Source organism: Petaurus breviceps, unplaced genomic scaffold, assembly GCF_028583685.1.
Source record: "Petaurus breviceps papuanus isolate PSGF00001 unplaced genomic scaffold, PetGlider_PUasm1.0 90879, whole genome shotgun sequence".
NCBI lineage: Eukaryota > Metazoa > Chordata > Mammalia > Diprotodontia > Petauridae > Petaurus > Petaurus breviceps.
In genome coordinates this window covers 13,931,025-13,949,052 of record NW_027187368.1, presented here as the reverse complement: position 1 = coordinate 13,949,052, position 18,028 = coordinate 13,931,025, and positions in this window count along the sequence as shown.

Sequence of the window (18,028 nt, the reverse complement as noted above, 5' to 3'; positions counted from 1 at the left end):
AGGATCCACCACTGCACGGTACCTGCTTCAGTGGCCTCTGTGGCCTTTGGAACAGATCATTCTCAACCACCCATTCCACTCGCTGGGGAAGTCTTCACGTGCTTGGGGTAGACACCCCCTAATTCACACTGTTCAAAGTTATAATTACGTAAAATGTGGCCTCTGGTTCCAGCCCAATGGAAACATGTAGTGTGGATTCGAATACCTTAACAACTTCTGAGATTCACTGCTCACACTAACTGGGACCTAGCTGTAGTGGGTAGAGCACTGGCATTGGAATCAGGAGTCCAAATCCTACTACAGATGCTTAGTTAGGTGTGTGCGACTTAAGGAAGGAAACAAACACTTATTAAGTTCTTACTGTGTACCAGATACTGTGCCTTTAAGCACTTTACAAATATCCTCTTATTTTATCTTCACAACAACCCTGGGAGGTAGGTGCTATTATCATCTTCATATTACATTTGAGGAAACTGAGGCAGACAGAAGTTAAGTGACTTGCTCAGGGTCACACAGCTTCATAAATGTCTGAGGCCAGATATGACATCAGGCCTTCTTGACTCCAGGTCCAGCTTGCTATCCATTGTACCACCTAGCTACCTACATGTCCAGCAGTGGCGATAATTGTTGTTAACATTATGATAATTAGAGAATTGTATGGGGGAAAGGGCCCTGACTCTGGAGTCAGAGGACCTGAGTGCAAACCCCTCCTCCAATGATTACTACTAAGGTGAGTTTGGGCAAGTTACTTACCTTTCCTCAATTATAAAACCAGAGGGTTGCACTGAATGGCCCTGAAGTCCCTTCCAGTTCTGTTCTCCAATCCTAAGAAAAGACTACTGTGGGGACAGTAGCAGTGAGGATTCTGTTAGGACCAAGGCAGCAACTGAAAGCCAGTCTGGGAGAGAATATTCAATTTGGAGTCTGAAGAGACGGGTGTCTTAGCTCTGATATTTACTACTGTGTGACCTTGAGGAAGTTACTTTGCTTCTCTGGGCCTCAGTTTCCTCATCTTGAAACATTGGGGTCAAAGGCAGTTGACTAGATTGTCTGTAAAGTCCCTTCCAGTCCTAAGCTCTGTGAACTTCTTACATGTTAAAGCTGTCCCATTAGAGGTCTCGGGAGTCCTGGCCCCCCAGAAAGTGTTGGTACTCAAAGCTAGGGGTGGCTTCTCTGGTGTTCCTGCCCAGTCATCACATTCCCTTGGCAGACTCTGATGTTGCTCATCTCCACTGGCTGGGGGGCTGGCCTGATTCCTGAGGGACGTTGGTGACAGATCCACGGGATTACCTCTGTCTTTCCCTGGCCGCCTCTGGTCAGCTGCCTCCCTGGACCTGCCCTTCCACTTCCTTGGCTAGTCTCTGAATCTGGGGGGGAAGTTTATCATCTCACATGCACACACACACACATGCACCCCACAAGACCCCATTAGGGAACCCCATCCCAGGCCCAGCAGCTCTCAAACCCTTGTGCAGGGCCCAGGCCACCTTTCCACTTCTGAGTTTGGGTGACTCCACATTGGAACAGCTGCTCAGGCCCCTCTCCTACTGGGGTTAGGACAGGAAGTGGGGGAATCCCAGGGCCAATTAAAACTTCCCAGGGAATTAAGGTCAGTGGGATGTAATTACTCTAGTTATATATAATGGACTAACTGGAGGGACGTGGAGGAGTGGACTTTGCGTGAGAGTACACCCTGAACACCTTGGGCCTCTGGCTGCAGCTCCTGGGAGCCGTATCCTAAAGAACCAGCCACCCATTGCTAAAAGAGCTTTCTCACTCCTGGGACACGAGGGGTTAACCCTTCCCTAGCCCCAAAGCCTTGTCTGCCTGCTCATCAGCCATGTCCTCTCCCAGCTCCTGGCATGGAACACGGAAATTCTCCCAGTCTCCAAGAGGGGAGGCCGTCAAAGCTTTAAAAGGCCTTGCTTGGAGGGATTTATTTCCCAGCCTGACCGTCTCCCCCACAACCAACCCCCTCCTCCTCCCACCCCCTTGTCTCCCTACACTGTGATGGAACAAGCTAGGTATTGGGCAATAACCTTTCAGACTCTGAAGAGAACAGCCAACTTCCTCTCTTCCCCTCCCCCTATTGCCCATCCCGGTCCTAATATGGGAGCCAAGGGCAAAGTCCACACGCCCCCCCCCCCCCCCCCCCTCCCCCGGCAGCCCTGGGGCCTGGAGCTCAGGGTGAAGGCAGCAGCTGCCTCTGGGGAGCCACAGGGAAAGAGCTTGTGCCAATGTGGCCTCAGCCGAGGTCTCCTCCCTGCTTGTCAATCTGTAGTGGTAGAGACAGACTGGTTTAGAAGAAGGTGAAAGAGCTGGCTTTTGAATTCTAGCTCTGCCACTTCAAGAGTCCTAGACCTAGAAAAAACTTTGGAGACCAAAATACTCAGGTTACAGATGAAAAAACTGAGGAAGATTAAGTGACTTGTCCAAGGTCACACGGGGAGTTCGTAGCAGAGGCAGAATTCAAACCCAGGGGTTCTGGCTTTAAACTCATCACTTTTTCCTTAATAATGCATGTTCTTGTTCACCATGGGCAAGTCACTTCTCTGAGCCCATTTTCCCAGCTGTAAAATGGGGATACCTACTTCACAAAGCTATTATTGCAGAAAATGCTTAGGGGCCTGGACACAAGAGCATAGGGCCAAGGGAATAAAAGGGAAGGTGACGGGGTGGCTAGATGGCGCAGTGAATAGATAACCGGCCCTGGAGTCAGGAGGACTTGGGTTTGGATCCAGCCTCAAATACTTAATACACCCACAAAAAAATTAGCCGTGTGACCTTGAGCCCCAGTTAACCCCAATTGCCCTCCAAAAACAAAAGAAAAAAAAAGGGAAGGTGAGCTAGGAATGTGTTAGATTAAACTTAACACAGAAGCAGGTTGGGTAGGTGGGGACTTTTTGATAAGGTCCTATGACTCAGTAATTTAAAAAAAAATTCCCAATTATATGTGAAAAAATTTTTAACATTCACTTAAAAAAATTTTTTTGAGTTCCAAATTTTTTCTTTCCCTCCCTTCCCTCCCCCCACCTTGAGAAAGCAAGCACTTTGATATAGATTATACATTTGCAGTCATGCAAAACATTTCAATGTTTCCAACAACAACAAAAAGAAATCAGAGACCAAAACCAAAAACCAAAACCCAAGAAAAATAAAGTTAAAAAAAAAGTATACCTCAATCTGCATTCAGACTCCATCAAATCTTTCACTGGAGATGGACAGCATTTTTCGTAGTTAAGTCCTTCGGAGCTGTCTTGGATTGTTGCCGAGAACAGCAAAGTTGATCATCATACAGTATTGCTGTTACTATGCACACTATTTTCCTAGTTTTGCTCACTTCACTTTGCATCATGTAAGTTTTCCCAGGTTTTTCTGAAAGCATTTTGCTCATCATTTCTAATAGCACAATAGCATTTCATCACAATCATACACCACAACTTGTTCAGCCATTCCCCAATTGATGGACATTCCCTCAATTTCCAATTCATTGCTACTACAAAATGAGCTGCTATAAATATTTTTGTACATATTTCTTTGATATCTTTGCAATACAGACCTAGTAATGGTATTGCTGGGTCAAAGGGAATACAGAATGCCCATTGGACACAGTTCCAAATTGCTTTCCAGAATGGTTGGATCAGTTCACAACTCCACCAGAAGGTCATTAGTGCCCCGATTTTTATACATTCCCTCCATCTGTCATTTTCCTTTTCTTTCATATTAACCAATCTAGTACTTCAGAATTGTGTTAATTTTAATTTCTCTAATCAATAGTGATTTAGAACATTTTTTTCATATTGCTATAGATAACTTTGATTTCTTCTTCTGAAAACTGTTCATATCCTTTGATCATTTATCAGTTGGGAAATGACTTATAGTCTGATAAATTAGACTCAGTTCTCTATATATTTGAGACATGAAGTCTTTATCAGAGAAAATCACTGTAAATTTTTTTTACCTAGTTTTCTACTTTCCTTCTAATCTTGACTTCATTGGCTTTATTTGTGCAAAATCTTTTAAATTTAATGTCATCAAAATTATCCATTTTTAGGGGCGGCTAGGTGGCGCAGTGAGTAAAGCACCAGCCCCGGAGTTAGGAGGACCCAAGTTCAGTTCCGACCTCAGACACTTAACACCCACACAAAAAAAAACTAGCCATGTAACCTTGGGCAAGTTACTTAACCCCAATTGCCCTCCAAAAATGCAAAAAAAAAAATTATCCATTTTTCATCCCATAATGTTTTCTATCTGTTGTTTGGTCACAAATTGTTCCCTTATCTGACAGGTAAGACTTTCCATGCTCTCCTAATTTGCTTATGTCTAAGAGAGGTTTTTTAGAGACCTCTCAGCCCAAAGACAGTAAGGGGGTAGGGCAACTGGTCAGAAAGAGATTACAAGGGATCCTTTGCTGGCATTGGGTTCAGAACCTGTTGTTCTGTCTATTTATGTCTAATATATAGACATGTTATGTCTCTATGTCTACTATATAGTATATATATATATATATATATATATATATATATATATATATATATATATAAGTATACCACTATATATTCTGTAAAGAGTGATAGTTTTGTTTCTTCATTGCCTATTCTAATTCCTTCAATTTATTTTTCTTCTCTTATTGCTATAACTAACACTTCTAGTACAGTGCTGAAAATAATGGTTGGCATTCTTGCTTCGCCCTTATCTTATTGGGAAGGTTCTGGCTTATCTTCATCACAGAGAATGTTTGCTAACACATTTAGTCAGCTACTACTTATCATTTTAAGGAAAGCTCCATTTATTCCTGTGCTCACTAGAGTTTTTAATAGGAATGTATAGAGGCAGCTACGTAGGTAGTATAGTGGAAAGAGCACTGGCCCTGGAGTTAGGAGGACCTGAGTTCAAATCTGGCCTCAGACACTTATTGGCTGTGTGACTCTGGGCACATTTATTTTTCCTTTACTGATCTTATTTGGCTTTTAAAATCCTTTTGGAACTCTTCTAGTAATTCTTATTAGCTTGTGTCCAATTCACCTTTTCCTTTGAAGTCTTGCTTGTAGCTGTTTTGACATCATTGTCTTCTTCTGAGTTTGTATCTTGATCTTCCTTGTCACCATAGTAACTCCTTCTGATCAGTTTCTTCTTTGGATAGTTGTTGTTTGCTCATTTTCCAGCCTACTTATTGACGTTTAACTTTCTGTTAAAGTTGGGCTCTGTCCCCAGGTTGGAAGGGACACTGTCCCAAGCTTCAAGTTTTTTGTCCTGCTATTTTCAGAATTAGTTGTGGGGGTGTTCATAGATTTTTGGTGCTAGTAAGATACTGTGCTAAGGAGAGGTGTGGTCACTGCTCTCCTGGCCTTTGCTATGGTCTATACCCAGGAATGGACCTTGTTCCCCTATAGCCACAAGTGCTAGCATTCCTCTTGGCCCTCATCTGTGACAAGGTCACCTGCTCTCCTGCAGCCATAATCACCAGTGCTTCTTTCTACCTTGGAATTGAGACCAGGATCCCTACTCTCTTGTGCCCCTCTCTACCTTGAAACTGTGATCAGAGTCCCTATTCCCCTGAGGCTGCACATACTAGTGATCCTCTTCACCCTGGGATTATGACGTAGCACAATATATGGGCAATACAACAGGTTCTGAACCCAATGCCAGCAAAAGGCCCCTTGTAATCTCTAAGCTGTTGCTGCCGCTTAGGCAGCTGCCTCCAACGCCTGGGGCTGGCACCACGGCATGGCCTGCACTACACTTCAGGCCAACAACCACCATGATGAGACAAACCTCTCTTGCCAACCTCCTAAGTTGTCTTGAGGTGGAAAATTGTTTCATTCAAACTTTTGTTTGTTCTGACACTCTATAGTTCAATTTAAGGCATTGTTTTAAAATTATCTGGAGGGGAATTTGGGAGAGTTCAGGGGAGTTCCTGTTCCCACCCTGACATCTATTCAATAATTTTTTAAAATGTTTTATCAGTTTTTTTTAAAACACCATGGACACATTCTAACAAACCTCTCTTCTCCTACCCTAGTAGAAGCCTCCTTTGTAACAAATCTAGTGGAGAGGAAAAAAATACTGAAACAATGATCATACATGACAGAATCTGTTTGCAACATTCCACATATGGAATTTACTATGTTCTTGGCCCTCAGATCTGTGTAACCCACACAATGACACTTCCATGCTACATGAGGATGGGCCCCTGCATGTAGCATGAGGGTGTCTGTGTGGTTTGCAGGGAAGCAGAATAGGCATCTCTAGCCTCTTCCCCCTATTCCTTCTCTAAAAGAGACTTTAATTCCTGCTGGAAAGGGAAGCAGGAAATTGGGGCCAGGAGCTTGGCCCCTCTGATCTCCTCAAAGAGAAGAGGTATTAAGCTAGAATTATATCTACACCCTCTACTTAAATATCATCATCATCATCATCATCATTATTATTATAAGAGATGTAGCTTTCAGACTCAAGCTAAACTTCTGTTACTACTTCCTAATGAGAAAAAGAGGGACCAAGCTTTATATCCCAGGCTCAACTCCCTTCTCACCAAATACCAATTCCACAATGAATACACAAAACATTAATCAAAAAGAACCCATTTATCCAAATCAGTAGCAAAATGGAAATCAGAGAAAGTGTACACAGGAGAACATATACCAGACAATAAAGAGTGAAGGAACTCTCCCGTTGAAAGTCAGGTAAGGGGGCAGCCAGGTAGCACAGCGAGTAAGAGCACCGGCTCCAGTGTCAGAACGACCTGGACCTGGACCTGGACCTGGACCAGGTCGTTCTGACACTGGAGATCGAATCCTGGGCTCAGACACTCAGCACCCACCCAGAAACACCTGGCCGTGTAACCTTGAGCAAGTTACTTAACCCTGATTGCTTTAAAAAAAAAAAAAAAAGAAAGTCAGGTAAGTTGGTTCAACCAAAAGAGAGTCCTGGATTTAACTCAAGGGAAAATTCCCTGAAGTTCCTAGTGCAGCAAGCTGGGGATAGGGAAGCGATGGGGACTGCCAAATCTTCACATGTCAGCTTATTCCCAGAGTCTTAATTCTCCCTTCTGCAGCCTGAAGTGCAGTTGGCTTCCTTATCTACTCTCTGGAAGCTGGAAGCCATAAACATCTGAACCAACTGCAGAGCCTAAGAGATTCAAAACTTAAAGAAACACCAGAGCTTGAAGAACTTGAACCTCTTCTCTTTTAGGCTCTCACCTTCTCTGACCCGCCCCTCAGGCCTACAGGGGACATTGACCTCCACCAAAGAGAAGAAATTTCCACACCAATGAGCTTTGAGGTTCAGTTACCTTCCTTCCCTAGGCTGAAACACTTTGTAGTCCCTTGCAAAGATCAACTGAGGCAAGTCCAAAATCTGCAGCTCTACAGTAGGAACACAAGTAGGAACTGTTTTAAAAGAAGGATGATTGTCCTAGTGTCCCAGGTAACCAACCTTTGACACTATTGAAATTAAGACAGGTCAATGCATATTAACAATACATGCAGTAGAGACATGGTACTATTCAAAGTATCACTTGGGAGAATACTACAGTGGCAAAATTCATAATTACATACAGGATATAACGCATGCACATTTTGAAAGAACACATATCCATAGTACATAGCAATCAATCAAAAGCACAACTAACAAAGCAAGGCTTGTTAGCTTCAAGACATATGCCTATATATAAAAGATACAATATAACTATAAGAAGTAGCATAAATACAAAACAATTAACAACTAGTATTACTATAGTATAAACATAGCACAAAACAAAGGAACAAAACAGGAACATAATAAAACAACACTCAAATGTGCAGTTTACATGCAAACATGTCGACATAGTTCTCAACCACAAAATATAACAGACTCTCCATATAGAAGACAGAAGCAAAACATTTATTCAAACACCAGGAAACCAAATCCATCATAGCAACATAGAAGTTAATACACTACAACACAGCAGAGCTATACCATCCTTTAACCTTCCCACAAACCAACACTCACAAGTCTAGCTGTCTGCCTGGGTTCATTCTCTCCTCCTTCAGTCTCTAACTGCTCTAACTCTCAGCTTCCTGTGGCCTCTGCTCTACCCTTCAGCAAACTCCTCCCACTACAGGCTCCTTGTGATTATATTCAGCTTTTTAGAGGGCAGGGAAAATCTTCGAAGCAGGTACCAGTTCCAGAGCCTGTGAATCTTGCCTGTTTACAAAATAGTCCCAGAGAAGGAAGTGGGCTCTATTAGGACTATTCACCACAACTATCTGTGGTCCATAGGAGAGCTAGTTGGATTTTCTAATGAGCAGGTATAGAGAACCAATGGACAATTACCTAGGCAAAGACTGAAGGAAAGAGATAGTTTGTGTGTGTGTGTTAAGTGTCTGAGGCTGGACTTTAACTCAGGTCCTCCTGACTCCAGGGCTGGTGTTCTATTCACTGTGCCACCTAGCCACCCCAATTCCTTCTTTTTTACAGAATAGGAAACCCAAGAGCAAGTGACTTGCCAAGTCAAGCAGCGAGTGACTGAGCTGGTGTCTGAACACAAATCTGCCACATTGTGCATCCTCCCAGGAGTGGGATAGTAGGAACCAAGTGTGAAATGGTCAGTCATCAGGCTTTTTGGGGAGGGGGAGTGTATTTAGGGTCTTTCGTGCCTTTTCCCCAGAGCAAGATCTCCTTCATCTTCATTAACACATAATCCACTTAAAAAAAAAAAGTAGAGCTACAGCTACTAGCTAGAAGATGGGATCCACCCAAGTCTCTGAGCTCCCAGCCAGAAAACCATTACTTCAACCCAAAGCTGGAGAAGAGAGGTCAACCTTCCCCCTGCCGGCAGAGGTTTTTCCACAGTCTACACTCCCCTGTCCTACACCGACAGTAAGAAGTCACACTAGCCGAGGGGGAGGCAACAGGATGGGGCTGGCCAAGAGTCAGACAGGCATCCCAGGTCAGGAAGGTGGGCAGCAAGAAGAGTCAGATGGATATTGAAGAGGAAGTGGGCAATAGATGGAAATTCAAAAGAGACCAGAAAGGTATCGTGGGCTAACCAGGTACTGGGCAAAATCCAGACAGGCAGCTTTGTCTGGAAGCTCCAGGCAGACAGATGTCAAGGGTCAGGAGAGTAATAGATGAAGTCTGATATGGGTCAGGCACATCTCAGCAGGTGGGGTCTGGAGTCTGAGAGGTCAGAACACTAGCAAACAAGAGACAATGACCTGAGCTCTGCTACAAAAGCAAAAGATGTTTGCTACAGGCCACCTTTTTACTCTGCTATATGGGCAGTGTAGGGCTCACTGTATGTTCTCTGAATCCTATGAGTGAGGCTCCCTAGACTTCCCAAGAGATTCAACAAGCAACCAACATGGTTATGGCCACTTCTATGCAGAGCTCTAAAGTAGATAATGGAGATAGGTACCCGAGTAAAGAAACCTCAGCTGTCTTCCCCTCTCCCTCATGGCACACGCCCAAACGAGTCACCAAGCAAGTTGCTTCCTCTTTTTTTCTCCCAGTACCTGTCATATTCATCCTTTATAGACTCACGCAATCAAAGAATGTCAAGAGTTGGAAGGAAACTCTAAAATCACCTCATTGTAGAGAGGATGAAACTGGGGCTCAGAGAGCCATTGTGAATGTCAGTAGCCCACTTGTGCTTAGCTCCAGGACTCCAAAGATGTTCCCGACCTTCAAGGAGCTTGCAACCTACTGGAGAGAGTTGGGGGTTATGGCGTGTACACAGATGAGTAAAAGGCAGAATGCAGTGGGGGCAAAAGAGAGATCTAATAGGCTTTAGGAGAATGTGAAGAGAAGATCAGTTTGGGTTGGAAGGAAATGGGGCAATTGGGAAAGAATCCATGGAAGTGGTGGCACCTGAGCTGGGTCATGAAGGCAGAGAAAGATTTCAACAGGCAGAGATGAAGAGGGTTTATATTCTATGCAAGGGAGAGAGACTACACGACTATAGGAAGCACACAGAGTGAAGAGAAAAACAACAGTGTGAGAGAAAGTGGGGAAGGTAGATTTGAAGTTTGATTCTAGAGAGCTTAACACACTAAGATAAGGGGGTCAAACTTTATCTTAGTAGTAGAGAGCTACTGAAAGTTTTTCACCAGCCCTGTGATATCTGGTGAGACAGGCTTTAGGAAGATTACTTTGGCATCTCTGGGAAGAATGGACTAGAGAAGGAAAAGGCAGGAGGAAGGAAGATCAGTTAACACTCATGATCCATGCTAATGGTTCAGTCCCCAGGGGAAGGAAGAAGGGTCATAGGGAGAGTCCTGTGACTCACATAGGTACAAAAAACTAGAGTTGCTCCCCTTCCTGAGAAGCTGAAACCCACCCCACCCCCTTAATCTGCTACTCCTCCTGATTTAGGGTTCATAAGTTTTAGAGCTGAAATAGACTTTGAGATCAACTCTAAGTCAACCTTCTCATCTTATAGAGGAGGAAACTGAGACCCAGAGAAGGGAAATAATAAGCTAGTAACAGAGATAGGATTTAAAGCCAGGTTTTCACATTTCAAGTTCAGTGTCCTTTCCACCTTACCAGACTGATTTCCCTGTCTCCATCAATGGCACCATCATCCCCCAAGGCCCTGAGACTCTAGAACTCCATCGTCTTTGACTTGTACCCCCTCTATGTTCCTTCAGTAACCCCTGTGGATTCATGTGTAGGTCTCAACTAATAGTGTAAGTTTTTTGAGGGCAGGGAGTGAGCACTGACTTATTGACTACATTGATCCTGAGACATGGGTATTTGGCATTCAGGCACTAAGATTCCTACCCCTTACTCTGATTTTATCCTCAGAGTATCAGTCACTGAGTTAGAGGCAATGCTGGATGTGGAATTGGAGGACCTGGGTTACTGATTTTGCCACTTCGTTTCTGAGTGACCTTGGACAAATAACTTACCTTCTCTGGTCTTGTCTTCTCATCTACTAAACAGGAAAACAAAAGGCAGTACACCAGATGTTCTCTGAAGTCAATTTAAATCCCATGTCCTAAGAAATAATCCCTCCTACCCAAGGGGCAGACACTCGCTGGGAAGCCCCGGACAAGAGCAGGCATATGCCTACATGTCGTCTTCATATCCCACCCCCATTTCTCAGGACTCTTGCAGTCCAATGACCACGTCCAAACATAGCACTCCAGTGACATCAGGGAGCCAAGGTCATCTTGACACACCCTACAACTACTGAACATCTCCCTATAGGATCAACTGGAAGGAAGATACCCTAGACCAGGCAGGCCCAGTGCAGCTGTTCCAAGGACAGGAAACGTCCAAGGAATAGACTTGGAAGCATCACTATATGAAGATACGAAGTCTGGGGGATAGGGAGATCCTGGAAGGGGAAGGCAGAGAGTTAACCAAAAAGCTGGGGCGGGGAGTACAGGCCAACCAACTTGGCTTTACCTGGGCTAAATGGCATTGCCGGGACACCTGATCCCAGGAAACAGCCCAAGAAGTGAGGAATGTATGTTCTGTGCTGCTGCAGAGGGTGGCTCATTGGATTATCTGCCATTGTGCTATTTATACCATTTGCTTGGGTCCGTTACCATAAGAACCAGGGTGGACACAGCCAGGCTTGAGCTGTTGCCCATGGGTCCTGCTGAAATCAGGAGCCAAGCAGAGAGCCTAAGAGGTGGTCTTCCTGCCTTTAATCTCTCCCTTCTCCAATCCACTCTACACACTGTGCTCAATTAAGTGCCCTAAGGCACCTTTCTGTGATCACCCTTTGACTACTGACAAAAGTATGCCAAGGCTGGCATTAAAGTCTCCTCCCTCCACAGCATGTCTCCAATACGCCTGATTCAACAAACGGGGAGTGTGGGGAGAGCACTGTGGTAGGAGAGAGACACAGCATCATTTACTAATTCCCCTCTCTGTATCCTTATCCTCCAATCATTTGGACCAGTTCTTGTCCCTACCTCTCCAGCGCGTATGTCATTCCCCAAGGCTAGAACAGCATTCCCTCATCTCCACCTATCCTGTCTCAGATCCCCATATAGAGCCAGGTGACCCTAGGCAAGCTGCTTAACCTTTCAGTCCTGGTTTCCTTGTGTGCTTCAAACTGTGAATATGATGAATGCAGAGAAGCTTGATGGTTCTGACAGAGAATGAAATTAGTAAGTAGAGAAAAAAAACAACACACCCAACCCAAACCAATGCACATAATGACAATGCCAAGGAAACAATCAAAGTTGAATGTTGCAAAATTAATTTTTTAAAAAAGGCATGGTTCCAAAGAGGAGCGATGAGAGGACAGCCCCGCCCACCTCCTCTGCAGAGAGGGGAGTCCCATGGCATTTCCAGACTTTTTTTTATGTATTCATTGGTCTTGCTGATTTCTTTCCTCTTGTTCCTTTTTCCTTTAAAAATATCCTTTGGTGTAATAGATGGCTCTCTGGGAGAGGAGGAGTGGGATACTGGAGAAAATTATGATGATGTGAAAAATAAAAAATAGGTAAATATATATATATATGTACATATACGTATGTATACACACACTTAAAAGGAATGAATGCCACTCACTTCTATTGTCACGAGAACAGGTTACATGGATGAGGTAAGTGTCTGAGAAGTTCTGAAGGATAAATAAAGTAGGACTGGCAAGGGACCTGGCCATGGAAAGATGTGACCACGTCCTGTCACACCAAGACATCCTATCTAAGTAAGCTCCTTGGAAGCAGAATTCATGCCTTATCTAAACTCTGCTCTGAGCACTGGGCCATGCCAGAAATTATAGGTCCTGGCTCTGGAAACCACAGGAACCTTTTAGTCTCTGATGCAAATAGAACCCAGAAAGGCTTCTCAACTGGCATCACAGAAAGTTGCTCAGCAATCTGGTATGGCCCCTGGACACATAAATCAATCAATCAGCATTTATTATGAACCTATTATGTGACATGCACTGAGCCAATTGCTGGGGATACAAAGACAAAAATAAAAGGGCCCTTCAGGAGTTTACATTCCACTGGGGGAAATAACAAGTACAAATAAATACAAAATTAATTCCAAGTATATGCAAGATAACTTGAGGGTGGGAGGATGGATAGCAGAGGCACAAGCAGCCGGAAGGATAGGAAAGGCCGAATAGGAAGTATCCTGGAGCTGAGCTTTGAAGGAAGGCAAGGGTTCTAAGAGACAGAGGAGAGGAGGTATGCATTCCAACCCTGGCAAACAACCTTCCTAAGCACAGGCAGAGAGATGAGAGAAGCAATATGCAATAGCATGTGAGGAATAGCAAGACCACCGGTGTGGCTGGACCACAGAATGCAGGAAGGAGAATTAATGTATAATGACCCTGGAAAGGTGGTCTGGAATAGACTGTGAAGGGTTTCAAATGTTAGACTGAAGAGTTTATACTTGATCCTAGAGATGATAGGGAGGCCCTCAAGATTACTGAGTAGAGAGTGACATGGTCAGACCTGTGCTTTATGAAAATTCCTTTGGTAGCTATGTGTGGATTGGAATGGGGAGATACTTGAGGGAGATCAGTAGGGAGGATATCAGGCAAGAAGTGATGACTGAACTAGGAAACCCTGTGATAAAGGAAGAAATGACAGAGATGTTATGAAAGCAAACAGGAAAAAATGAAGCAAAACTTGGCAACTAATTGGATGTAGGGTGAGGAAGAATGAATACTGGAGGCTGATGCAGGGTGTGAACATGTGTGACTGGAGGGATGTGATGCCCTTGACAAAAACTGGGAGGTTAAGCAGAGGAGTAGTTTTAAGGAGAAATCTGAGTTGTTTTGGACACAAGGTTGAGATATCTAAAGGAAATCCAGTTCAAACTAACAGGCAATTTGGTGAATTATGGCTGGAGCCAAGGTGAGACTGGATATAAAGATCTAGGAGTCATCTGCAAAGAGATAATTGACTCCACTGGAATCGATGAAGGCACTGAGTGTAGACAGGATCCAGGAAAGAGGCTTGGGTAACCCCATAGGTTAGAGAGTTCAGCATGGATGAACGCCCAGCAAAGAAGCCCAGGAAATGATCTGATATAGGAGGAGAAGCAGGAAAGCTGTGTCTTGAGAACCCAGACGGGAAAGTGAATTCAGGAAGAAAGATTAGTCAAACTGAGTGTGCTGCAGAGAAATCGAGGATGAGGACTGAGAAAAGGCAATTAAGATACCATTGGTAACTTTGGAGAGCAGTTTGCATTGAGTAATGATGCTGAAAAGTAGACTGCAGAGACATTAAGAGAGGGAGAGGAAAGGAAGTGGAATCAGAAGCTACACTAGTACACAGCTTTTTCTAGGATTTTGGCTGTGAAAGTGAGGAGAGATATGGGATGATAGAGTCAAAGGGGTGTTTTTTAGGATACAGTCTTAGACATATCTATAGGCAACAACAAAGAAGATAAAAAGACAGAGAGAATAAAGATTAGTGTTCACAGGCTACATTCACTCCTCTCCTCTCATCCTCTACCCCTAGGATGCAAATACACTCTGCAGACTAAGAAAAGTCATGGGAGAACAAGCCCACGTATAAATGAGAGAAACATTCTCTTAAGGAGATCGTCAGACAGTTCAAAATCCTTTAAAGACTCTTTATGACCTGAGGGATAAAATTGAAGTCCAAGGTTCTTCAGATTTTAAGGTCCTCCAGAATCTGGTACTATAGTACTTTTCTATTATTTTCCCAAACACCTTCAGTCAAATTAAAGTCCCTGCTGCACAACCCCACCTCACCCCAAAACACATAGCCTACTCTTTCCCATTCCTGTGCCTTTGGTGACAACATTCCATAAATCTGGAAAGTTTTCCTCTTTCCTTATCAACCCACTGAAATCCTATTTAGCCTTCAAGTTCAACAGCCATCCTTCCCAGAATGCTTTCCTTGTGGCTGTTCTAGTTTTGTATCAGAATATGCATGTGAAAATTAGTCCTCCTATAAGCCTTATTTAAATATCGTCCAAGTCTAGCACAGAGCACCCTGAGGACAGTGGGCACAGAATTTATCTGAATCCCCCCCCCCCAGCCTACAAGAGAGCATGAGCTGTGCTTTAAATGCCCATTTCTGACCCGTGTCGAGTTTCTCATGTACACACAAGATATCACTCCCACCAGAAGCCCTGTTCCCGGCTTTGCTAACTATTGTTATCCTCCCGTGGTTGGCACTGCCCTGCATCGTGCAGCTTTTGGTAAATCAGCAGGGGCTTCTGGCAGCCCTTGGTGACACATACCCAACGACAGTTAATATGGTCTATATAATTCAACTATGGCCATATCCGATTCACACCAGGCAGCTGGGGGGGTGCACAAGCATCCAATGTAATAGTCACCTGCTCCTAGTCATGCCCAAGGCACTCTCATTTTCTCCCCGTATAACCAAGGGAAACGTCCTTATTCCCCAGTTGCCATGAACCACAAGTTTGAGTCAAATTGCAGAGCAAAATAGAAGTAGTAAGATAAGGTACCAGTCCTATGGGTGACATACAAATGGTAGAAGCAGTAAGATCTAAGCTCCAACACACACTAGCTAGATGACCTTGAACAAATTGCTTTTTTTCTGAACCTTCACTTGCTTATCTATAAAATAAGGATACCATCTCCACTACCACCTCCCAGATTGTGGGGAAAGTGCTCTGTAAATCTCAAAGTGCTAAAGAAATGTGACTATCATGATGATGTCCTTAAATATAAACGGTTAGAAGAAGAGGTTAGCCAGTGACCTAGCCAGAAGACAAAGTTTCCAAATGCTAAACTGACATCCACAGAATATTAAAATTTAAGGAAGACTTCTTGTGTGGTGGGTCACACCTGAACAAGAATTGTACAAGCTGGGAAGGTATGAAGGTGTCGCAATCTGTCCTGATGAAAGGTCACAGCATCATCCAAGTCAGTCAGGAAGCCAAGGACTGTGCTAAGCAGTTCTGTAACCAATCGTAAGATTGCACTGAACAAGCCCTATCCAATGAGATAACAAGGTGGTGCATGCTTGAAATCCCTGTTACCCCAGGTGCTAAGGCTGGTGGATTGCTTGAATTCAGGAATTCTGAGTTGCAGCAGGCTAAGCAAAGTGATTGTCTGCTTAAGTCCTGCACCGAAATGGTGAAGCTCCACGAGGAAGCGGGCACCAAGCTGCCTAAGGAGGGCTAAGCCAAGTCAGGTCAGAAATGGAGCAGATCAAAACTTGAGTGCCATCAGCAGGGATGTTGGGACGGTGAGTGGTCACTGCACATCTAGCCTGGGCAAGGTGAGAAGTACCATATCTCAAAAAGAAAAGGAAAAAACAATGAACATTTATTAAATTAAACAGTCTTTCAAATCTCCCAAGGTCAAGAGACCTTAAGAAACATGTTTGCATGCCAGGGGGACAGATGACAGTCAAGAATTTATCCTTGGAGTGCTCTAGATTGGAGTTATATTTCTAGAGTAGTCCTTAAAGAGCTGCCCAGGGAAACATGTTGGCTTGCTAGAGATTTCACACTTAAGTCCAAATAGAAATGAAAAGATTGAAGGAATTTATTAGCTATCCTTGCATGGGGATAGACAGCTGGTGGCTGTGGCAAGAATTTAAAGTGAAGGCTTACAAGAAAATATTTTATTAACAATGATACACCTAACATTTATATAGCAATATGTTAGGCATTGTACTGAGTGCTTCACACTTGTTATCCCACAACAATCCTGGGAGACAGGTGTTATTATTATTCCCATTTATACATGAGGAAAATGAAACAGGTTAAATGACGTGTGCAGGGCCACATAGATAAGAAGCATCTGAAGCTAGATTTGAAGTGAGGTCTCTGTGACTCTAAGTCAGGCACTCTTATCTGCTGAGTCTAGCTAGTGTTTATATGAGCACTTTAGGGCTTCCAAATACTTGGCCAATATTCCTTTATTTGATCCTCACAATCACACTGTGAAGTAAGTGCCATTATCAACCCCGTTTCACAGATGAGGAAACTGAAGGTGAAAAGTTGCCTCTTGCCCAGAGTCACATAATATCTGAGGTAGGTTTTGAATTCAGGTTCAATTGAATCAAACTGAATATAGTTTCTTCAAAACACGTCTTGGTGATACAAGAACTATCATGCCCATTTTTATGGATTAAGAACCTGAAGCACTGATAAATTTAAGTGACTTGTGTTTATTTGTGGTAAATTTTAGATCTAGGATTTGAATTCAGGTTTCTGAATAATTCTATGATTAACATGCTTTCCACTACACCATGCTGCCTTGTACAGGGCAAACTCAAATTCATTTTTTAAGTTAAAATTTCTTAAATTGAGCATTTTTTTTCTTTCTCTTTCACCTCCCTTCCTCCATAAGAAGGGGGAGAAAAACCCTTGTAACAAATATGCGTGGTCAAGTAAAACAAATTCTCATATTAAGAATGTCCAGAAACGTCTTTTAGTCCATGGCTTGTCTGTCAGGAGGTAGGCTGGATTCTTCATCACCAGTCCTCTGGAATCATGGTTCTTAAGGCAAAATTGTTTTAAAATTAATTAATTCACTTCCTCTGCTTCAGTTCATCCAAGTCTTCCCAGGTTTCTCTAAAATCATCTCCTTTGACATTTCTTACAGCACAATAGTATTCCATTACATTCATATGATTTGATCCAACTGATGGGCAATCCCTTAATTTCTAGTTCTTCGGCACCACAAAAGGAGCTACTGTAAGTATTCTTAGCAAGACAGGACCTTTCCTTTTTCCTTTGATCTCTTTGGCTTACAGGCCTAGAAGTGGCATTGCTAGGTTAGAGGGAATGTTCAAATGCACTTTTAAGTCACCTGGCTGAGTTTAAAGATGTTGCAGCCCACTTAATCACAGAACAAGAAAAAACACCACCTCAGCCTGTTTTTCACAACACTGTGGGTTCAAAATCCCTGAAATTTAGTAGGTGCCAGCTCAGAAAATCTTATGCTGCTTAAGGAAAAAAAATGAAAATGAAAAAAATGAAAACTAGGGAGCAGGTGAAAGGAGTGGTATAGAAGGAAAAAGAATCACTCAAAATCAGACCTAAGCTCAAAATCCACCTCCAGACACTTAACCAGCAGTGTCACAATAGGTGAATCACTTCATCTCTCAGTCTC